General features: G+C 37.8%; 1 protein-coding gene across 1 annotated transcript in view; it reads right to left on the bottom strand.

Moving 5' to 3' along the window:
- Positions 1-24416, bottom strand: part of Lpgat1 (lysophosphatidylglycerol acyltransferase 1) — a 99716-nt gene extending 75300 nt beyond the window's left edge. Inside the window, exon 1 of the mRNA XM_047520569.1 lies at positions 24378-24416. The gene's annotated coding sequence lies outside the window, so the exon portion shown is untranslated. The remainder of the gene's footprint in view (positions 1-24377) is intronic.
- Between the last annotated feature and the right edge of the window lie 1119 nt (positions 24417-25535).

Here is a 25535-nt window from a genome sequence, read left to right as displayed (position 1 = left end):
TTTCAAATTTTGATCTTTTCCTAAGCTAGCAATAAGCATACCATACTCTCTTGTGATGCTGGGCAGCAGCTCAGAGCTGCATCTCCCAGTGAAAGATCAGAAGGGTAAACAACCAATATTGTACACTAGCTGTCTTGCTAAAGCTATTATATTAGATAGCTTAGTTGTTTTGCAAGTATTTTTGACTTAAATGATATTTTATACTTATGATGAGCTTATCAGCATCTCTTCTGGAAACTTCAGTGGAAATCCTCTCCCTTGGATCTCATCAGAAGGTCTTACTTTCCTGCCCCAAAGTAGAAAGCCATCCACAGCCATCTTTCCATGGTTTAGGGTTTTAATTTATGTCTCTCAAGACATATTAAGCCCAAGAATTACTGGGAACTTCTCAATTTTGTTTCTATTTTAAAATAATCTAATTTCTAAATATTGAGCAAGTGATGGGAAAAGATACAGACCCAAGGGTTCTTTAGATATGTGTATACATCACGATATAATTAAATTATTTGTTCATATATAAAGAAATATATATGTATAAACAAAGTAATATATGCCTGACATATATCAACTTCATTGAGATGCAATTCACATATTACACAATCCACCCATTTCAAGTATGCAATGCAATGGGTTTTGGTATATTCACAGAACTGTGCAACTGTCAGTAAAATCAATTTTAAAACATTTTCATCTTCCTAATAAGAAACCATGCATCCATTAGCAGTCATTCCTCTCCCCTATAATTTCCTGGCCCTAGATTATTGCTATTATATATTCTATCTCTATAGATTTTTCTATTCTAGACATTTCATACAAATGGACTCATGTAATATGTGGTCTTTTGAGTTTGGTCTTTCACTCAATGTTTGCAAGGTTCATCAGTGTTATAGAATGTACTGGAACTTCACTTCTTTTTATTACCAAATATAATATTTCATTATCTGGATACACCACATTTTATTTATCAATTCATCAGTTGATAAATGTTTGGGTTGTTTCTGCTTTGGGTCTCTTATGAATAATGTTGCTGTGAACATTCATGTACAAATGTTTAGCATGGACATTTACCCTCCCATTCTCTTGACTGTATATTCAGGCATGAAATTGCTGGGTCACAAGATAACCCTGTGCTTAATCTTTTGAGGAACTGCTATACTAATTTCCAAAATTTCTAGACCATTTTATGTTCCCACTAGCAAAGTATGAGGGTTTCCATTTCTCCACATTCTTGCCAGCACTTACTATTTTCCCTCTTTGATTACACTTCCTAATTGGTGTGAAGTGGTAACTCAATATGGTTTTTGTTTGTCTGGTTGTGTTTTTTGTGGTGCTGGAGACTGAACCCAGGGCCTTGTGCATAGGAGGCAAGCACTCTACCAACTGAGCTGTATCCCTAACCCTCAATGCAGTTTTGATTTGCATGTGCCTATTGCCCACTTTGTATTTTCTTGGGAGAAATATCTGTTCACATGCTTTGTTTGTTTTTCATTGGGGTGTTTTTTTTTTATTTTTGACTTATAATATTTCATAGATTCTAAAAGTTCTCTATCAGATATATATTGAAAGTATGTTTTCCTATTCTATAAGTTTTCTTTTCACTTTTTTGATGGAAAAGCCCACACACTTAATTTGAAAATGTCCAGTTTATCTATTTTTCTCTTTTGTTGTGTGTGCTTTTGGTGTCATAGCTAACCATTGCTTAATTCAAGATCATTAAGATTTATACCAATGTTTTCTTCTGACAGTTTTAGTCCTACATTTTGAGTTAATTTTTATATGTGGTACAAAGTAGGGATCCAGCTGTATTATTTCATATATGGCTATCCAGTTGTTCCAGAACCACCTGTTAAAAACAAACAAACAAACAAACTATTCTTTCTTCATTGAATGGCCTTAGCACACTTGTCAAAGTCAACCGATGATCAGTGAGAAGGTTTGTTTCTAGGATTCTCAATTGATCTCTGTTTCTCCTTATGACAGTACCATGCTGTCTTGATTATTATAGCTTTGTAGTAAATTTCAAAATTAGGATGTGAGTCCTCCAACTTCATTCTTTTTTAAGATTGTTTTGGCTAGTCTGGGTTCCTTGAATATCCATATGGATTTTTCTGATCAACTTGTCAATTTTTGCAAAGAAACCTGATAGAATTTTGATAAGGATTGTGTTAAAAATGCCTGAGAATTTGCCATTCTAACAATATTGTCTTTTTTTTTTTTTTTTTTTTGCCAGTCTGGGAATTGTAGTCAGAATCTCATGCACTAAGCTATATCCCTAACCTTTTTAAATTTTTTTGAGATAATTTTTTAAATTGCCATGAGCTTGCCATCCTCATGCCTCAGTCTCCCAAGTAGCTGGGATTACAGGTGTGGACCACCAGGCTCAGCAATATTAAGTTTTATCATTTATTGAGGTCAATTTCAACAAAATTTTGTAGTTTTCCAAGTAGACATTTTTGTCTCCTTTTATTAAATTTATTCCTATTTTTTTTTATTGGTGGTGTTGTAAATAGAATTGGCTTCCTAATTTTAAGATGTTTCATAGCAAGAATATAGAAATAGAATTTATTTTTGAATGTTAATCTTGTATCCTGAAACTGTACTGAATTGAATTCATTTATTAGTTCTAAAAGTTTTCCTTCAAGCAGATTCCTTTCTGTGTATAAAATCGTGATAACTGCAACCTGAAGGATCTTAAGAACAATAACTACTGTGGTGGGGCTGAGCTGCGGGTGGTTCTTCAACTTTTCAAAAATAGCAATGTGCTTTTTCGCTGAAAGCCTTGCATTTTTGTTCAGTAGACAAGGACTGAGGGTGTAGATCAGAAGTAGGGCACATGTTTAGCATGTGTGAGACCCTAGGTTTAATTCCCAGCATATCTTTTTCTCTCTTTCTCTCTCCCTACCCTATACCCCACCACCACACAATATATCTCTCAACAAAAATCTTCATTAATTCTTTACAAATTACATGTCCACTGTATAGACTTGAAAAATACACAGTTTTACTTTTTACCTCAAGCATTGCCCTCAATCTGCATGAATGTATGATTTCAATGAACTGCTAATATCGATCTCATTCATTCAGGAGGCACAATGGTTTAATTAAAAGTGCTTGGTATCTGGAATTGGAAGATTGGTGTCCCGTCCAGCTCTGTCTGTAAAAGCAATAAGACTAATGCCTGCCTAATTCACATCACAGGATCATTGCTGAGGTTCCAGTGAGTTACTTCTTTATACTGTCTTCTGTGGGCTGGCTGTGTTCTCTGAGGAGGGCCTCTAGGGATAGTGCTACCAGAGGCAGCAGGACTGACTGCTGTACCCTTGATCAGTGCCTTCCCATTTTTATTGCAGTGATTTCCTTGGTTTTATCAGGGATAATTCCTTTCCTACTTAAATTGTTCTGACATTCCATCTGTTTGAGGAAATCCTTCCGTGCTAAGGGTAGATCTATCTTTGGTGAAGGTATATCCAGATTTCACTTTGTGGGCTAAGGAGGATCTAGAAATCTGTAATGGGAAAATCACAGTAAGAGCTGAGGAAGAAAAAATAGGTTGTAACCTTATCTTAGTCACAGAACCAAGGCTTTGTCCCCAGGCTGGAGGATTAGCAGGAGCAATCCATCTTATCATAATGCTCATTGCATTTAGCTGCACCACTGCCTCCTTCTTTTATGCCATTAAAGACTGATTTTATAAGAGGTAAACAACATGTTAGTTTTATGATAGCCGAAGCCAGTAATCTTAACATATGGTTGCCTCGCTAGGCTCAATAGTATAGTGGCAAGAGTGTGGTCCTAGAGTTAGATTGTCCTTGGATTCAAATCCTTACTCCATCTTTTAATAGCTGTGTGACCTTCGCAATTTATGTAATCACTGTATGCCCCCATTTCCTTATCTGTAAGGGGTATAATTATAGTAATTCACAAAAATTGCTGTGAGAATTGAATTGTACTTATACATCTATATTGCTTACCACATGAGAAGCACATGAAATATTTAACTAGTCATAATAGATTTCAAGGCATTTACTTGATTAAGCTAAGAAAATGCACCAGTCAATGAAATGAAATGAAAGCATTATTTGAAGTTCACCCACCCAGTGGTTTTCAAACTTTAGTATGCATAATAGTCATCAAGATAATTTTTAAATGAAATTACCAGGCTCTACCCTCAGAATTTCTGATTCAGTAGTTAGTGGCATGTCCTGTGAATCTGCATCTTTAGCAAACACTACTCCAGTATTCTGCTTCAGGTGATGCATGGGCACTTTTTTTTTTTCCAAGGGTACTGTTAATTTTTTTATAATTGCAAATTTACAGAAAGTTGCAAAAATCACATAGAGGGGTTTGGAAGAGTAGAACTCTTGTGTAGTATGTATAGGGTCTTGGGTTTAATCCTTAGCACCATGGGGGTGAAAAAAGCACAAAAAACTTTTATATATGCTTTATCAAGATTCATTAATTTCTAACAATTTGCTACATTTTCTTTATCAATCTTTTTCTACATTTGCCTCTATATAAATTTTTTTCTAAATTATTTGAGAACACATTGCATATCACATCTTTTTATCCTTTCAAAACTTCAGTGTGTGCTTCCTAAGAATAAGGATATCCTCACTAAATAACCACTGAGCAGTTATTAAATTCAGGAAATTTAATATTAATGCATACTTTTTTGGGGGGTACTGGGAATTGAACTCAGGGGCACTCGACCACTGAGCCACATACCCAGCCCTTTTTTGTATTTTAATAAGAGACAGGGTCTCACTGAGTTGCTTAGCGCCTCACTGTTGCTGAGTATGGCTTTGAACTTGAAATCCTCCTGCCTTAGCCTCTAGAGCTGCTGGGTTTACAGGCATGGGCCCCCACACTCTACTTCTATTTAATGTACAATACATATTCCAATTTTATCAATTGTCTCCAAAATGCCTTTTTATAGCTGCTTTCCCCTGCCCCATACAGAATTGGGCACAAGATCACATATTCTCTTTTTTGATTTAATTTTTTTATTTGTTCTAACTAATTGTACATGACAGTAGAATGCATTTATACATTTTGATAGATCATACATAAATGGAGTGTAATCTCTCATTTTTCTGATTATACAAATTGTAGGATCACATCAGTCATGCATATATGTACATGAGGTAATAATGTCCATTTCACTCTTCTATCATTCCCTTCCCCATACTCCTTCACCTCACTTCACTCCCCTCTACCTAATATGAAGTAATTCTATTCTTCCCTTTTCTCTCTGTCCTTATGTTGAATTAACATTCCCACATTGGAGAAAACATTCAACCTTTGGTTTTTTGGGTTTGGCTTATTTCACTTAGCATGATATTCTCTAACTCCATCCATTTACCAGCAAATACCAGAATTTCATTCTTCTTTAAAGCTGAGTAATATTCCATTGTGTATATATACCACATTTTTTTATCCATTCATATTTGCATACAAAAACATATTAAAAAGATAGTGCACCATGATCAAATGGAGTTCATCCCAGGAATGCAAGTTGGTTCAACATATAGAAATCAATAAACATAATTCATCATATCAAAAGACTTAAAAACAGGAATTATATGATCATCTCAATGGATGCAGAAAAAGCATTTGACAAAATGCAGTACCCCTTCATGTTCAAAACTCTAGAAAAACTAGGGATAGTAGGAACATAGCTCAACATCATAAAAGTCATATATGTTAAACCCAAGGCCAACATAATCCTAAATGGAGAAAAATTAAAAGCATTCCCTCTAAAAACTGGAACAAGACAAGGATGCCCTTTTTCACCACTTTTATTCAAAATTGTCCTTGAAACTCTAGCCAGAACAATTAGAAAAAAAAAATTAAAGGTATACAAATCGGTAAAGAAGAACTCAAACTATCACTATTTGCCAATTATATGATTCTATATTTAAAGATTCAAAATATTCCACCAAAAAACTTCTGGAACTAATAAATGAATTTAATAAAGTAGCAGGATATAAAATCAATACCCATAAATCAAACACATTCCTATACATCAGTAATGAATCCACTAAAAGAGAAATAATTATCTTTTGAATGACATCTTCTTTGTTTCCTTCGGTTTGGAACAGTGCCTCAAACTATCTTTGTTTTTTATGGCATTGACATTCTTTAAAGAACACAAGCCAGTTTTTAGAGACCATCCCTTATCATGGGTTTGGCTAATGTTGTCTAGTGATTAGATTTAGGTTATGCATTTTTGGCTGAAATCCCACATAAATGGAATCCCTTTTGAGAGTATCATCTCTGGAGATGCATGATATCCACTTGCTTCTTATTGGTGAGATGGACCACACTTTAAAAAATACTTAGATGTGCTGAGAAATATTTGACTAGCCACTTTTTGTTCTAAGAAGCCTCTGAACCTAAAGTGGTCAGAAAAGGAAACAAGGCTTTTACTGTGCTGGATGGTCAGATTGATTGATGGTTTGTGAAGGACCTCATCTAATTATTGCCAGACTACATCAGAAAATAATCATGTATTAACCACAGAAGTTATAACATTCAAACCCACAAAACACCTTTACTCTTAATTTATTCAACTCTCTGCTATCACCCCCATTCCATTCTTAGCAACTATCAGTCATGACTTTCATTTTGTATTTAATATAGGTCATCTAGTCAATGTATCATATGACATAACTAAATTGCATGCATGCGTGTGTGTGTGTGTATGTGTGTGTGTGGTACTGGGTATTAAACCCAACGTCACTCTGGCCCATTTTTTTCCCTTCTAAATGTTGAGACAGGGTCTTACTAAGTTTCTGAGCTGCCCTCGAACTTATGATCCTCCGGTCTCAGCCTCCTGAGAAGCTGGCCACTGCACCCTGGCTGACATAACTGAATTTACCCATCTGTATATTGAGGCCAGTAGAGACAATTTCTTTCATCATATATTTTACACTTATATATCTGCTTCCTCTTCAATGTTGTGCAAAGAATTTGCATATTTTTGTTCTATTCCTAAAATACATTTATTCAAAAACTATAATTGATGTCTTCCCTTATTACTTATATTTCTGTACCTCTAGCCTGCTGTCTTGGTGTACTTACTACATTGCAGACTCTACAGTTATCTGGTACACATTCATTTATTCCTTCATTCAAAAACTAGTTCAAAGTTTAAGAAAGAATATGATGTTACGTCTTAAAGGATCTAGCATTTATTGAGTGCCATCTTTCTGCCATAACATATAGCTTAACAACCAGAGAGGAGTTTTTGTTACCACGACTTCACAGTCAAGGAAACAAATGACATCGCTTGGTGTCAGGCAACTAACAATTGATAAAGTTAAGATTTAACCTGGTGTCTAAACTCTTTCTGGAGACCATCTATAAAGTTGCAACAGCAAGGATAAAGTGAACAAAATGAAGTTCACAAATTTTAAGATGCCAGAGTTAGGGCATGCCTCTCAAAAATGAAAGGGCAACTTGGGGTCAAATGAAAGCATTATCTTACAAAATGACTGGGAAACTTAAGGAACTTTTACCCCTTGGGGCCCTTCAGGAGAAAACCAGAAGTAATTCCATAATGGATTTTTAAAAATAACACTGAAAATACAGTTGAAATCCTTATGCTCCTTCCTCTATTCTCTATTCCACTTACTCTCCTTTCCTTAAGTTACTATTTTTTGTGTTTTTATGTAAATGTGCTATTAAAATATAAATAGGGGCTTGGGGTTTAGTACTACAAAAGATAAATGCATGAAATAATGAAAATAAACAAATGCAAAAAAATAGTATGCAATATAATACTGGACAACTTATTATTGTCACTAAACCTTATGTTTCAAGATCTAGGGTTTCTAATTATATTTGTCTAATATATGATGTCTAAATACATGACATCTAAACACATATGTTTTTATAACTCTACAGTAGGAATATACCAAGTGGTATAAATTTCCACAGTTTATATCCTGAATGAAAAATATTTGGGTTTATAATGTATTCTTAGGGAAGGTAGGACTGTTTGGAAAATACCTTTGACTTTTGAGATCAGCATTATAAATAAGTCCCCAAATATCAAACAGGGTAAATGGGACCTGGAGTTTGCATTTGCCTTTGACTTGAGCCTCAAGATGAGCCTCACAATTGAACCCTGTGAATATACTTTTAAAATTTCAATTTGTGGTGCTAGGGATTGAAACTAGGTTCTTGTGCATACTAGGCTAGTGCTCTAATAATGAGCTATACCTATAGTCCTACTTGACAATATCTTTAGACAAGCAGAAAATTTTTATTTTAATGATGTCTACCTTATCAATTATTTATTTCATGGATCGTGGTTTTGATACTGTAACTAAAAAGCCTTCACCAAACACAAGTTCACCTAGATTTTCTCCTATGTTATCTTCTAGGAGTTGTATAGTTTTGCATTTAGGTCTCAGATCCGTTTGAATTAATTTTTCAGATGAGTATAGGGTCTATATCTAGTTTTTTTTTTTTTTTGTATTTGAATATTCAATTGTTCCAGCATCATTTGTAGAAAAGACTCTTTGCTTCATTGAATTGCCTTTGTTACTTTGTCAAAGATCAGCTGAATATACTTATGTGGAACTTTTTCAAGATTCTGTATTGTTTCATTGATTGATTTGTATATTACCAATACCACACTGTCTTAATTACTGTAGATTTACAGTAAGTATTGAAGTCAAGTGGTATCAGTCCTTCAACTTTCTTCTTCTTCAATATTGTGTTGACTAGTTTTAACTCTCTTTATAAACTTTAGAATCAATTTGTCAGTATCTACATGATAAGGGCTAGAGATGTAGCTCAGTGGTAGAGCAGTTGCCTAGCATGTGTGAGACCCTGGGTTGGATCCCCAATATTATGAAACAAACAACCAACTCTATATGATAACTTGCTGATAGTTTGCTTGGGATTGTGTTGAATCTATAGACCAAATTGGAAAGAAACACATCTCAATAATATTGAGTCTTCCTATCCATGAACGTGGAATATCCCTTCATTTATTTAGATCTTCTTTGATATCTTTCAGAGTGTTGTAGTTTTTCTCATATAGAGCCTATATATATTTTGTTAGATTTATACCTAAGTGTTTCTTTTGGGGCATATTCATTTAAATGGTAATGTGATTTTAATTTCAAATTCCATGATTTCATTGCTGGTATATAGGAAAACGATTGCCTTTGCATATTAACTTTGTATCTTACAACTTGCTGTGTAATTGGTTATTAGTTCCAGGAACTTTTTTTTTTTTTTTTTTGTCTATTCTTTCAGATTTTCTACATAGATGTTTATGTTACCTGCCAACATGTATTTTTTTTTCTTAGTTGTTAGTCTTGTTTTTTCTTTGCTTTCCATTTTTGGACGTTGGTATTATAGTACCTTCAAGCACAGAGATTCTTTCCACAACTGTCCTGTTTACTAACAAGCCCATTAGGCACTCTTCATTTATGTTACAGTGCTTTTAATCTCTAGTGTTTCTTTTTTACCTTTTTTTAGAATCATCTTCTCTTCTAATGTTATTCCTCTGCTTTTTCCTTTGTCTACTTTTTCCTTCAAAGCCCTTAGCATATTAATCAAATTTTTAAAAAATCACCAACATACTTGCCATATCTGCTTCTGGTTCTTTTATTTGTTGTCTCTTCAAACGGTTTTTGCCCTTTGTATGCTTTGTAATTTTTTGTTGAAAGGCAAGCATAAATGTATGGTGTAAAATAAACTATAATATTTTAATGTTTTCAGTAATTAGAAGTAAGTTATCAGAGAGGGAATGTGTTCTATCATCCTGTGATGAGGTCCTGTGGTGAGCCTGTGTCCCTGGACTGTGACCTTCCCAACTGCTTCTAAGCTTTGTTTTGTTCCTCCCACCTCAGGAGGGACAGAATGGCTAGAGGGAGCAAGAATTGGATATTTCCCTTCCCTCAGTGGCAAGCTACAGGGCGCCAAATTTGGTGATCTCCCTTCCCCCATAATGGTTAGGCTTTGGATAAAACAGCTTCTCCTGAAGGCAGACCTTATTAAGAACACAATGTCTTGGCACATTTTATAATGGTTCTTTGTTCTCTCTCCATGCCAGAAGCATGAAGAGATTTTTCTCAGATATTCACTGTGAGAATCTAGTAGAACTCCAGTGGGTAAATATCACAATATCATGCCCCCAACAATACTCCATGACTGGTCCCCTAGAGTTTTTATCTATCAGGCTTCTCCATACCAAGCCTACAGCAAGTGGTCCATTACAGTTCAGGTTTTCCTACCTAAGCACTAGTTCCCACAGTGGTTTCTAATCATGAGTCTCTGGTCTGGCCTGGCAAGCCATAATTCTCTTTATTCACATGTCAAACTCTCCAATCTTGGGATTGTGGGTTCATCCATTTACACTGTGACCTCACTTCTCTGACAGATTCACAGAGTTGTTGATTTTTTCAGTTTGTTCAACTTTTTACTCATTGTTAGGACACAGTGGCAACTTCTAACCTCCTGACATACCAGACTGGAAGTCAGAGGTCCCCATATTATCCCCTTTGAAGCTCCAGTTATCCCATCTTTAGCTAGTGAGAGAGAGCTCTTAAAGTTGAGTTCTGAGTCTTTTTGATATGACCCGAGTAATCCTTAATAGCTTCTTTGCTATCTGGTATATTCTAGGCTTCTTTTTTTTTTTTTTATAAATCTCCTGCCCCAGATCTGGAATCAACCACTTCTTCCCCAAAGTCTTCTTTCTTTTAATGGTAAATGCCACTTGAAGACTATATTCTGGCAGGGCGTGGTGGTGCCTACCTGTAATCCCAGCTACCTGGGAGGTGGAGGCTTTAGGATCTCAAGTTTGAGTCCAGCCAGGATAATTTAGCCAGACCCTGTCTCAAAATAAACATAAAAGGTCTGGGGATGTAGCTCAGTGCTAGCGTACCTCTGGGGTCAGTCACATGGAGGGGGGAGACTGTATTCTGGGCACTGACTTATTATTACAGGATTGGTCATTGTTTCTATTCCTCATGAGTTTTTCCTGATATTTCATTCAAATTTGGGTATAGAGGGTTATGTTAGTCAGCTTTTCATCACAGTGACCAAAATACCTGACATAAACAACTTAAAGGAGGAAATATTGATTTGGACTCATGGTTTCAGATGTTCCAGTCTATTGTTGGCTGACTTCATTGGTTTGGACCAGAGGGGAGGTAGTGAGTGCATCATGGCAGAAGGACATGGCAGAGGAAACCTGATCAGCTCCTGGCATCCAGGAAGCAGAGAGAAATAAAGAGAATAAGGAAGAGAGAGAAGGGGGCAGGGAAGAGATATAGTTTCCAAGGTCATGCCCCCTGTGACCTACTTTCTTCCACCATGTTCCAGATTCCTCCACCTCACAGCAGACCATTCAGCCAGCAATGGTCAGAACCCTAATGATCCAATCACTTCCCAAAGCCCCATCTCTGAACACCACTGTGTTGGGGACCGAGTCTTCAACATATGAGACCTTGGGGAATATTCCAGATATAACTGGATTTTTTTTTCATTTTTTTCTTTCATATATTACATTGTTAAATTTTTATTGCATGTTTACATTGTTTACATTACTGATTTATTATAGTTGTATTTTCTTAATTACATACCAAGAATCCCAGTTCCTAAGGATACATGGGATAACCAAATTAGAAATCTTCATTATTACTCCTATACTTTATTTGGCATTGGTCATATAGTGTCAGACTACTAATACTAAAACCACATGACAATTGTAATTAATGGGAAGTTTTTAAAAATGTTTTTTACATTTGTGCTATTTCTGACCAATTTGGTTTTTTGAATTTGTACCATCTTATATTGCCTGAACATATAGACATTAATTCTCATCTAGTTTTAGTTCTACAAGTAATCATCAACCCTTATGCTGATAGTTATTTTTGATTTCCAGAACTCATTTTCTAGAGATTGGAGCTATAGCTCAATGTCAGAGGAGTTGTGTAGCATGTGCAAGGCTCTTCCCCAGCACCACCACCCCTTGAAAGAAGAAAGAAAGAGAGAGAGAAAGGAAAGAAGGAAGGGAGGGAGGGAGGGGAAGGAAGGGAGGGAGGGAGGGAGGGAGGGAGGAAGGAAGGAAGGAAGAAAGGAAGGAAGGAAGGAAGGAAGGAAGGAAGGAAAAAGGAAAGAATGAAAGACAGATGTTCTTAGTGTATTCCTCAGGTAAAATTTAGGGAAAAATATTCCTTGAGCTGATTTATGGTTTTTTGATTTTTATTTTTTTGTTTGTGATACCAGGGATTGAATCCAGGGCCTCTTACATTCTAAGCAAGTGCTCTACCTCTGAGCTATAACCCCAGCCCTATTTTTATTTTATTTCAAGATAAGATGCCCAAGTTGACCTCAAACTTGGCAGCCTTTTGACTGGGTATAGTGGTATATGCCTGTAATCCCTGTGACTTGTGGGGACTGAGGCAGGAGGAATGCAAGTTCAAATCCAGCCTGGGCAAGCTAGTGAGACATGAGACTCTGTTTCAAAAAGAAAAAAAAGAAAAAGAAAAAAGGGCACAGGAGATGAAGCTCAGTGACAGACCATCCCTAGGTTCAATCCCCAGTACCAAAAGACGGGGGACTTGGAACTAGAACCTTGTTGTCTCGGCCCCCTGAGTATCTGGGATTACCATTGTGCACTGCCACACCCAGTTTCCCTGAGTTCTCGAAAATGAAAACAGCTGGTTTTCTTAAAATTTGAAAATCAGTTTACTGAGATTTAAAATGATATAAATCCTAGACTTAGATTTTCATCCCTTAAGTATCTTAATTATGTTATTTCATTTTATTTTGGCATAAATTATTGCTGCCAAAAAGTCTGATGACAATTTATATTTCCTTATAAGTCACTTGTCTCTTTTTTGTAAAGTTTAATAATTTTAGTAGATGTATCTCGATGTTGTTTAGTCTCATGTTTGTGGTGTGCTTCTTCAGTGTGTACTCTTTTTTTAATTTCAGGAAAGTTTTCTTTAATTATATTTTTTAGTATTTTTTCCGTTCCTTTGCTTTGGTTTTCTCTTTCAGGGAACCCTATTATCCATTCGTTGGTTATTTTTTTCCCTATCTTAAATGATTTATTACTTTCTGTTAAAATAATTTAAACTATATTTTTTTTATTTAAATTTTTCTCTTTTCCACTTTTTTATGTCTGATTTTTTTCCTGTGTTTTATCACTTACTTTTGAAGTTTTCTAATTCTGACTTGTGTTGTTCTTTCATATTTTATAATGCACACACATTCACGCATACACATCTTCCTCTTCTCCATTTTCTCTTTCCTCCCCTTTTAGAAGTCCTGTTGTCGGTAGCTCTTTGAACCTCAGCCTTGCTCACTTTACCTCTCCCATTTCCTTCTTTTTCCCCTATTTTCTTCTTACTGAGGGATTTTCTTGACTTTGTATTCATTAGAATTTTAAATTTCTTCTATTTTTTATTTCCAAGAGTATTTGTTCTTTTAATGATCACAATTATCTTCCTATCCTGCTGAGGAATATGTATATAATTTTGGTTGTGCTTCCTGAATGGTATCCTTTCCTCCAAGTTTCTCTTTTCTGTTATTTTTTTTAAAATGCCTTTCATTATAAACACTTTCAAAATACCTTTTGTATGATTCTTGGCCATCCATGCATGTATTAGAGTGAGGCACTAAACTGCTAAAATTCTTGGTATCTATGCATGTAAGTAGAAAAGAATTGATAACTGCTTTGTCTGTAAGATTGTTGGGCAAAGATCCAGCTAGTTTGAGAGGGGAGTCTTCAGATATCAGGACACGTAGGATTTTGTGGGGGTACAGTCAGTCTCCCAGGGGAAGAATCCTGTCATCTCCTACCTAATGGGATGAAAGAACAGATGCTAGCATCTGGAACCGAGCATAAGAGTGCTTGGAGTCCCAGTTTTTGGTCTGTACACTTTCATGTAATTCCTGTTTTTAGCAAGGTATTCCAACCTGTGACCTCAGCCACTTTAGGGATTCAAAACCTCTCTGGGTCAGCCTTTCCAGAAAGCAAAGGTCTATCTAATCTCCCACTGGGATGGGAGAAGGGTATGGTTGTGCCTGGATGGGAAGAGTGGGCAATCTCGAAGGAGTCTAACTTCTCTAGACAGATTTTCTCTCAGTCCTTTAGTTTGCAGTTTCCCTATAATCACATACCTCCCTTTTCTTTCTGGGGTTCCGTGTGGGCATTAGTTTGCTTTTTGTTGTTACTTCCCAAAGGACATTAGCATTTCTGTTTTTTTTTCTTTCTACTGAGTCCATTATCAATTCCTACCCACTTTCCATCATCCAAAATATTGTTGATGTCTCTCATTAGCTGTGCTTGCCTCACCTGTTCTCTTTATGTTTTTCTTATGGTTGGGTATTGTTTTATCTCTCTGTCTTTTTGTCTCTGTCTCTCTCACACACACATACATGTACAGACACAAACACACACATTTTCACAAAATTTGGGAAGACAACAGAGATTAACAAATGTGTTTAATTCATTAGCTTCCCCAGAAGTCTATTTATTTTTTGCATATTATCATTTTGTTTATATAAGGGGGGGTGCTGACTACTGAACCCAGGACCTCACACATGCTAAGTATGCATTCTACCACTGAGCCACACCCCCATTCCCCATATTATTTAAAAAACTTATGGCCAGGAGACCAAAAAAGCTGGACATTATTGGGTCTCTTTCTATTTTTACATGGGTCTGATAGCCATGATCTTCATAAAACTTTCCTGAAGACTGAATAGCAAATGAATTAAGGGTCTAATACAATATCAACATTCTCACATTTTTATGTATAAACATAAATTAGTGAGTAATTATCTACTTTACAAAGGTAGTTACTATGGAAAGTAGTTATCGCCCCTAAAATGTTTAAAGTAAAATCTTATTTACAAAAATTCCATCAATAGCTCATAAGAACATAATCATTACATGTAATATAATATACTTAAATCTTTCTGACATCCAAGTCATTCAGCATGTTCTTTATTTTAGAAGCTAGAGCTTAAGAAATAATACAAACATTTAAATCCCATCAGTATAGCCTCGAAAAGAGAAAAACTGCAAAGAAGAGGACAAGCAGGAGGAAAACAGGCTTTAAGGACTCTTGGGCACTAAGTAGAGACAAAGTGGGGCAGTCACAGGTGACAGGAGGCCATCAAAGTACCTGGGAAAGGGTACCATCAGAGAATATGAAAATAATGGTGGAGTCTCACTTAAAGTAGGAGACGCAGGCTCAGGCAGGCGGAGATGGAGAAAACAGCCATGGATCTGAATCAAGCATCATGATTATAATCAAGGGCATGACTGATACTGAACAAAGAGTTTCCAAGTCACAGGATGTTCCAGGCCTGAATAATGGGCTGTGCATCAAGAATGCCCTAAATTAAAATAATACTGGCAAAGAGAGAGGACCTAGAGAATTTAGGGAAACTGAAAAGTCATCAAAATAGAGTCAATGAGCATTCAAAAAAAAAAAAAAAAAAAAAAAAAAAGAACCTAATGGAATTCTTCCAAGTAGATTTCAGAATTTCAAAAGTGTATGTTATTTCAAAAGGGTAAAAAGGAGTGTAGAGCTATTAAGAAGGAGATAGCATGTGCGATGACATCAGGGACAAACCAAACGGAAGCAGAATGGTAAGACTCTCATAATAACAATTAATGCAATAACTAATGTTTATTCATCATTTACTATGTGACAAGCACAATGCTAAATGCCTTCTCTTAAAATTATCATAGTTGATCTTTACAGCAATAATATAAAGCAGGAACTATTTCCAACTACTTGTAGATGTCAAAACTGAGGGATTGTGGCTTTTAACTAACTTGCTCTATCACACATCTAGGGCTAGGATTTAAACTCAGATCTGACTTTGTAGTTGGAGTAAATTCACAGTATCAATAATAATTACTGTTTCATAAATATCACTGATGTGTCAGGCACATTATCTTTATTCCTCACTCCAATTCTGCAATGTAGCAATTATAGATATTTATAGGGTATTACTTCATTAATTATTAATAATATATTGATGGGGAGTTGCATTTGAAAGTATGAAAAGCTGATATTGAATTCCCTCAAAAGCAAAGCATCTTTGGCCTCAGTTTAACCACCTGTAAGAATGTGCAGGGGTGGGTGAAGTGACCAAGTATGGGCATCAAAGCTGGACAAGCCTGGTTCTGACAGATTTGGGATCACATTCCAACACAGATGGGAAAATAACAACTAGTCATCTTAGGAGGGACACAACCAATTCTCCAATTCCTTTATAATCGTCCTTTTGATGTGCTATGGAAATGGCAGCTTGTTTGTGGGTAATTGGCATGAGTCCTCAATGATAAAATGAGTATCTAGCCAATCTGAATAATGGTGAAGTGACTACAGGGTCCAACTCTTCATTCCATGGGTGTAGAAAACCCCTAATTCCAGCTGGGCACAGTGGTGCACACTTGTAATCCCAGCAACTTAGGAGGCTGAAGTAGGAGGATTGCAAGTTAGAGGCCAGCTCAGTGACTTACCAAGATCCTGTCACAAAATAAAAAGGGCTGGGGATATATTTCAGTGGTAGAAGACCCCTGGGTTTAACTCCCAGTACTGAAAGAAAGAGAGAAAGAGAGAGAAGGAAGGATGGGAAAGGAATGAGGAAGGTAAGAAGAGCCCCTAATGTCAATACTTTATCCTAGCAGGTTCCATGATGCCTCCATGGGCAACTCTGCTGATGTTACAAAGAATTGCAGGGCCACACAGCTCAATTCTCCTTCCACAGGATCAAGAGAGCCTCTGGTTAGTGGTCATTGCCCTGTGTCAACCCATCTCATTCTTTCTTGCTCTACAGTTCTGAGCTAGGTTCATGGCTGACCTCTAAACCCAGTCCTAGCCACTCCTCCTCACACCCAGTTCCTGAGCCCATCCTGACCAAGGCAGGAAGTCCAGAATTTTGCAAGTGTAGCCTCTCCCTACAACTTCATCTTGTGGAGCTGAGAAATAACTTTACTCTCTAAGACCTGAATTCTGTCGCCCTCATTATGGCCCCTGGGTGTTGTATGGCCTGCCCATTCATTGCCTGATTCTTCTGGTCTCTGGGCTGACCTAGGACTCAACATTCTTGAGGAATAGAAGGAAGGAGATTGTGTTGACCTTTGAAACTCTCCTGGATACCTGACCTGCACCACTCCTTATCCTAAAATCTGACTGGTTACCCTGCCCAGGATCTTGGTGCTGAAGTGGAAAACCAATGCTCAACAAAGTTACTGGCACTTCTTTTATGTAGTCCAGGATCACAGTTCTCCAGACTTGAGGGTTTGGCTGCAGATCGATTCCTTCCCACTGGGCTCCCTACCTCCAACCTATCTCCCAGTGCCAAATTTTCTGAAATTGTGATTAAGGTGGTTAGGCCTCTTAGGCCTTGTGCCTGCTCTCTGGGATGGGCTTTCATCCAGAGCTAGTGCACTGCAGTAGGGGAAGACCCAGCAGTGGATTCTCCATGAAGCTGGCTCAGGACACTTGAACTTCCCCTCCCATCTGGGCCCCTCTAAGTGGTAAGACTTGTCAAGTGTTCAAAGTGGGGAAAGTTAGATTATTTTCAAGCAAAATTTCTGCTGGTAAATTGCCTACAATGACCACACAATTAAGGGATATATATCTCCAAAGCTTTAGTTTCGTGTGGTCATTTCTTTACTCATTCCATACCTAAATTTGTACTTGTATTTGCATTCTTTTTCATAAAGAAGAACTCCCAAATAGAAAAACTTCATGCCACACAAAAGCTGGATTTGCCTTTGACTATAATTTAATTGATTTAGGGCAGTGGATCTCAGCTGGGGCCAATTTTTATCCCAAGGGAATAGATATTTAGCAATATCTGGAGACATTTGGAGTTGTCTCAATGGGGGTGGGGTTTGCTCTAGCTATTTAATGGGTAAAGGCCATGAACGCCACTAGACGTCTTACAATGCAGAGGAAAATCCCCACTGTGAAGAATTCTCTGGCTCAAAAATGTCTAGTGCCATTGTTGAAAAGATTTGATCCAGGATTGGTCTCTAAGCATCAGTATTTTTAAAAATCTTTCTAATTAATTTGATATACCACTCAGGTTGGGAATGATAGATAATAATAATAGATAATCTTTACTACCAAGTGCTTACTATGTGCCAGTCAGTGTTTTAAATGAATTAGCTCATTCGACCTTTGGAATAAGCTACAAGGGTATTATTATTTCTTCCACTTTACAGATGAATAAATGGAGGTATAAAATATTAAGAAATGTGTCCCAGTCTTCAATCCTAGGGAGTCAAATTCAGACAACTGGGCTCCAGACCTGAGTTGTTAATAATATTGCCTATCTGTACCTTGGCTGACTTACTTCATCCAGCTGGAGATTTCCATGGGAGAAAGAAGAGATTACATAGAAAGTCAGCTCCCGTAGCTCAATGATCTGCCTGCACTCAATACTTGGAAATGGAAAAGAGAAAAACTCCTAAAATGGTACAGCTGAGATTGTATAGATGCATAAAAGATGCATAAAATCATTTTGAACTGTGTACCCAAGGATAGCCCTATATTTGAGAGTGTTGGTATTCCACATTTTCACATATGTCTTTGTCTAGTTCAATTTGCTGGATGCAATTTATTAAAATTAAATTTTTATCCAGAAAAGGTAGATCCAAGGTCAGGTACATGTTCTAAAAATGGGTCCTCATCCATTAGGTTGCAAATGAGTAATAGCAAGTATTGTTACTATCACCAGCTCCAGAGCAGTAATGGGCTGTGGGGCAATGTACCTTTTACAGATGGATGTCTCTAATTGAAAACCATGCCAAGCAGCTGTCAGAAATGCTGACTACCAGACCAGGGAAAAGTACTGCCAAATGGAGAATGAGGACAAGTACTGTGGCAAACCGGTAGAAATATGTAACCCAAGATGACTCTATCTTTATTTACGGTTATAAAATGCTCACGCAGAAAAAGTACCAGTATGCTAGGACTTCTTGGTTTAATTCCACAAAGCCAAGAATGAAGAGCACAGTTATGATAGGGATGAGACAAAGACACAGACAATGGGAAAAGCTGATTATCTCTAGTAGAGCCCTTAAACCGGAGCTGCGTTTCTGCTCTAATGGGTCCCAGTCAACATTCCCAGCAAGAAGTCATGATTCTCTGGTTCCAGAGTCCCTCTGTGAACTGGCATTTTACCCCTTCTTCAGAGCCTTCGGTTCTGTTCAATTGACCTTGCTCTCCCCAATGTTAATGCTTCCCTTCCTAACCACTCCCCATCCCTAGGGGAGGATGCCAGACAATGCTTATTCCCACTGGATTATGGATTACACAAATCCAGAAGGTTAAGGTTCTTAGTTGGATTGTCTGTTAACATTTATTTTTGTATCCCCATGATTTAGTGAGGGTTTAACTGAAAAATGTTTGAATGAATGAATGGACAGAAGGATGACTCTCATCCCCAAGGATTGTGAAATCCCAAAAGTGGGTCAATCTGGCAAGCAAGCAATGCCTTTTCTCATTCTTATTGAGATCCTTAATTCCTTCTTGAGGGCACCATGACATTTACAGATTTGTCTTTCCTCTATGTTTTTCTTTGTAGAATGCAAACCACAACATCATGTTTCATGGGTCAGAGAATTCTTATCTGAATCACTGCTGTCTGTAAGCTCTCCCTCCACACTGCTTGCTGGCCACATGGCACTTCCATTCCCAGAAGGGCCCTGCCCCCAACTCTGGGATTTAACTCCCATCAGACTCTTTACAGGAAGATCTGATATCTGCATCCCTGTCCTGGCTCTCTATCTGGGGAGCTCAGCTGACAAAGGCCCTTCCTTTCCTCTTTCTCAAAGTTTCTTAATTGACACCCCCCTACTACCAACTCAGTTCCAGGTGAACTCATTCTGTGTTCATGTAACTTAAGAATCAAGTAAGACTCGATTTACACATCTAGGAGACTTTCCTTTTTGATCTGTAAAGTAGCTTTGCACCTCTCTGCTCTAATTTATTGATTTTTATACCCTCACAGTTGGCATCACTGTCTTATAGTTTCCTCTGTGACACCTGACAACATATGATGGCTTCCTTTTCAGTGCTCAGTATTGCTGACCATTCTAGTTTGTGGGTTTACTCTAGGCTACAAGTGAGCCACTTCTGGTCCACCCTCAGCCCATTCCTTCCTTGGCTCCTTAGGGACTGGCAGCCATGGTTTGGATGTGATACCCCCCTCCCCCCCAGTTCCTGTGTTGAAATTTGAGCTCCATTGTGGTAATGTGACACAGGTTGGGGTCTTTAAGAGGTGGAGCCTAGTGGGAAGTCCTAAGGTCTTTGGAGGGTGTGCTCTCCAAAGGGATTGATGTTCTCATGGGGTCCCTTATGTTACATTCTTTTTTTTTTTTTTTTTTTTTTTGGAACCAGGGGTGCTCAATCACTGAGCCACATCCCCCGCCCTTTTTTTTTCTTTTTCTTATTTTGAGATAGGATTTTACTAAGTTGCTTAGGGCCTCACTAAATCTCTGAGGCTGACTTTGAACTTGTGATCCTCCTGCCTCAGTCTCCAGAGACCTGGGATTACAAGTATGTGCTTCCACGCCCAACTTGAGTTACTTTCTTGAGAAAATGAGTTCTCATAAAAGTCTGAACCTGAACCTGACCCTTCAATCACTCCTATCTCATTATGTGATCTCTTCTTCCCACACACACTCCCACTGTTCTGATGCATTCACCATGTGACTCTCACCAGATCTGAGCTGATGCTGGCACCATGCTTTTGAACCTCCAGAACTATGAGCTAAAAAAAAAAAGTCTCTTTCTTTATAAAGCTCTTCAACCTCAGGTATTTTGTTATAGTGAGGAAAAATGGGCTATGGAGATAGCTCAGTAATAGAACATTTTCCTAACATGTGCTGGTTTGATCCCCAGCAATGAAGAAGAAGAAGAAGAAGAAGAAGAAGAAGAAGAAGAAGAAGAAGAAGGAGGAGGAGGAGGAGGAGGAGGAGGAGGAGGAGGGAGAGGGAGGAGAAGAAGGAAGAAAAAGAAAATAGACTAATACACTGGCTACTCAACAGTCAAGTACAGAGTGTCCTCTAAGGAGTAACACAGAACCACTTCCTTGGACAATAGTATATATGTATCTCGGTGGTCCCTACCTTCAAGGAATCTACAGTAAGGAAGCCGTGGAAATGTGATATGGTCAGTACAATGATAGAAATATCCTTTTTTAGAGAATGGAAGAGGAGTTCCAAACTAGGGTAGAGAATAGAAACTCGGGAGGTTTCCTAAGGTAGGATATGTTTAAGGTAAGTCTTGGGAAAGAATCAGTAGGGAATAGATGAAGATAAGAAGGTGCAAATATGAATTTATCCTTCACCAACCAGTTTGTACTGAAGAACTACCATTTGCCAGGCAAAGTTCTAAGTATCAAGGAGACAGCAGCAAACAAAAGACAAAGTCCCTGACCTCACAGTGGGAAGAGATAGACAATAAGCAAAACAAATAAACCAAATATATAGTAGATTAGAAGGTCATAAATGCTATATAGAGAAAAAATAAACCAAAGGAGAGGATTCAGTGTATATGTGTGGAAGAGGGTTAAATTTTTAAATATAGTGATTTTAATATGGTAGCCAGGGACTGCTACTGGATGAGTACTGCAGAGATCCAGCTCCATCTGGCTGCAGCCATCTTGGTTGTAATGCCATTTTGCCCACCAGGTGACCCTGGCATGCCTCCCAAGCCCTTGAGAATAAACAAAGTTGTTGACACAGTCAGCTGAACATTTCATGCTACACAGATACTGTTTCTTAACTGACATTTGACATGTTAATAGTTTTGAGAAAGCCCAGGTACACTGCAATTGGCCATGGCCATTTGTCCAGCCTAGCATATAAACCCCTTCTTCCTGCTTTGGGGTGCAGGGATACTCCCATTTTACTGCTGCCTAAGACGTGCTTCTGCTCTAAATCCTTGATATGGCATCCTGTGCAGTCCTGTATGTGTCTGCCCCTTCCTTCAGTGCTTCTCTGAGCCATCTGTTTTCAGCTGGTTCTAAACACCAAGTTTTTCTGAAACAAATACCAATCTCTTTCATCTTCCTTGTAGCTTTAACTATTTGTGAAGTACTTTAGTCCTATTACTTCATTTCAATCTTCAAACCATCTTGTGAGGAGGCAGGAAAAATTAGTCTCCCTGACCTGTTACTCTATGCCTTAGTTTTCTAGGGCTGCCATAACCAAGGACCATGACTAGGTGGCTCAACCAACAAAAATATATATTTTCTCACAGTTCTGGTGGCCAGAAATCTGGGCCGAGTTCTGAGGGCCATGAAGCAGAGGCCTGTTTCAGTCTTCCCTCTTTGGCTTACATAAAGGACATCTTCTCCCTATGTTTTCACAAGATCTTCCCTCTGTATGTATCTGTGTCCAGAATTTCCTCGTCTTATAAGGACACCAACCATATTGGATTAGGGTCCATCCATGTGACCTCTTTTTAACTTGACTCTCTCTGTAAAGACCCTGTCTCCAAATAAGGCCACATTCCAAGGTCTTGGAGGTCAGGACTTCAACATAGGAATTTGTGGAGGTAAGGTACACAATTAAACCCATAGCATTCCCCAGATTACTTTGATCTTTAGATTTCACAGCTTGTGCTGGCCAGCTCTGTGAGTCTGGAGGTGTGGGATGACCTAGATGACCTATGTGGCACCTGAGTGACTCTCTACTCACAGGCCTGTTCGCCTTTGAGACTCTATCAAGGAAACAAAGGTCTTTACATGATGGGTTCCACCTGACCTACTTGGAAAGCAAAATATTTTTATTTATTTATTTTTTTAAAGGACTCAAAAAAATCTAGGTTGAGTTAAACTTTGTTTCCAGCATTAGCTACCTCTTAAACACTGAATAAACCTGAAAAGTCTTATAGGCTTGTTTCAAGAATGAACAAGTTATTAAAATAGGAAGTAAAAATTGAACAAAAAGAACAAGAGAAGAAGGGAAAACTTAGTAGGAATATATGAACCCAGGGAAAGGGTTGAGAAAGGAAGAAGAAAAAAAAAAAGAGGTCAGAGAGTTGCGAGTTACCTCAGGTTCCCTCAAAAATTAAATTACACCTGCTCTCTGGAAACTGTAGTCATGCATGCAAATGTGTTTTGAGAGGCTAAAAGTGTTATGCAATTGTGAAGTGTTATTTTCTAAGGTAGAAATAACTGTTTCCTATTCTTTCAGCTAATTTTTAAACCACAAATAAAATACAACTCTTCTGAGTTGCCAACATCCACATTCATTGCTTTGAGGAGATTGCTTTTTTTTGTTTTTTAAATTAGCCAGTGTGAAACACTTCCAAGACACATTAACCTGTGTGCTAACCTGACTAGGGTACAAGCTGGAATGTTTAGCTTTTGACTAGGGTCCTGGCATGACTCCTATTATAGAAAACATTGGAATAAATATCTGTGATTCTCAGATCTCGTGTTATATTGTCTGAAATTTTTGAGAATAACAATTCAGTTATTTGCCAGGGCCTTCTAACCAGTGATTCTTAAATTGGACCCAAGGCTCACCTGACCTTGAAACTGATCCAAGAAAGCAATTCTTCCCTGTAGGTCTTTGGGATAAACTATTAACAAATCCATATGCCCTCATTTTTATATACATCAAGACCTACTTACTAATGCCTTGCTACATAATACAAATTAATCCAATTTGGAATTCATATGCAAAAATCACAACCAACTGTTGAGGATTCTGCTTTAGGGTTCCACCAGGAAGTTTGGCTTCTGGGAAAATGTGGCCTGCAACAGAGCACAGGTGGAGACTTGCCCATCCCTATACATTGTCTTGACAGGTGCTTTGTCATTAGTCTGTCATCAGAGTTGTCACGTGTGGGTAGAGGTTTCCAATTTCTGCCATTCTTGCTTTGAATTATAATTTACTATTAATTTAGCTCCATCATTACCAAAGTAGTCAAGACTTGTTTAAACCTTAAAGTGACTAATACATATTTACATAAACCATTTTTGTTCTTTAACTTTCTAGTAATTATACCTAACGACAATTATGCATTCAAATTGACTATGAATCATTTACACCTCAATTGCTAAAGCACATATCCACCTGATTCCCCCAAATATACCTTACTTGGTTCCCTTAATAGTATCCTTAAGTTATTTTTCCACTAGTACACAAGAAAGGATGGGGTAGATTGACTGTGAGTTATTTTGCCCAGCTTAAAGTGGTGTAGAGAAGGAAAAAGAAGAGGTTGAAAACTACTTTTTTAGACTCTAGGATTGAATAATGGAATGTGCTTCACGCCCCTGCAAAACACTTGCAAATGGCATGTGCACATGCATTTCACTGGGGAGATATCTGGGAAATAAATATTCATACTTACCGTTTTCCAACTCCTGCTAAGCTGCAGTCTCGCTGTGGTTGCAGCAGGAAATAATGGAGGCGGCTGATGAAGCAACGGAGCAGTGATCAGAACTGGGGGGAGGCGCGGCTCTTCAGACCAAAGGTTTCAGGTCAACTGCAAATATGAGTGACAGAGTCACAAACAACACTGAGCTCTGCAAATAGTGGCCACAGCTCACAGCAATAACTTTCTGCATAGGGTTGTAAAATTTGCTGGTTGCATATCAACCAATGGCCAATGTCCATGAAAGCCAGCAGTGACTTTGGGAGATTGGCCATGTTGGGGTTTTCTTGAGCATCCAACTAGTTGAGAATCCTAAACCCAGCCTGGGTTTATTCAAGTCACAGTTTAGTCTCAAATGTTTCCTCCCCTGTGGATCCTACTGAATTTTATTTGTATCTGTTTTAGCATTTTATATGTATATATATATATATTTTTTTTTTTTTTTTAAATGGGTGATGGAATGCAGGGTCCTTAACCGCTGAGCCACATCCCCAGTCCTTTTTTGTATTTTATTTAGAAACAGGGTCTTGCTGAGTTGCCTAGTGTCTTGCTAAGTTGCTGAGGCTGGCTTTGAACTCATAATTTTCCTGCCTCAACCTCCTGAGCTGCTGGGAGGGATTACAGACATGCCACACCCAGCTGCATTATATTCTATCTTGTTGTGTAGTTTCTTAAAGGTCTAACTTTCCTTGTGGACTTCAACTCTCTGGAGCAGGACCAGTTGTAACCCATCTTCAAGAGGAGACATAATGCCAGCTGCAGAACTGGAGGGGGTCAGAGAAACCTGGGGTGCATGTTGGTTGGCTTCCCATGGCTGCCTGAATGACTTGTGGACAAGGCTTTTATCTGAGCCTCAACTATTTCATAGGATTGTTGTGAGGACTGAAGGAGTCGATCAGGACACTAAGTGCTGAAAAAACCCAACTCAAACCAGCTCACACACACACACACACACACATGCACACGCACACAAATTGGTTCCCAGAAGTATTACTAGTTTATATTATAACGTAATTGAGAGAGTAAAATAAAGTTGTCAGGTCTAGACAGAAAAAAAAAATGTGTATATATATGTATGTATACATACATATGTGTTTTTATATATGTGTATTTACACACACATATATATGTTTA

The sequence above is a fragment of the Sciurus carolinensis genome, chromosome 12 (assembly GCF_902686445.1).
Source record: "Sciurus carolinensis chromosome 12, mSciCar1.2, whole genome shotgun sequence".
Taxonomy (NCBI): Eukaryota; Metazoa; Chordata; class Mammalia; order Rodentia; family Sciuridae; genus Sciurus; species Sciurus carolinensis.
This window is presented reverse-complemented; position numbering and strand designations above follow the sequence as displayed.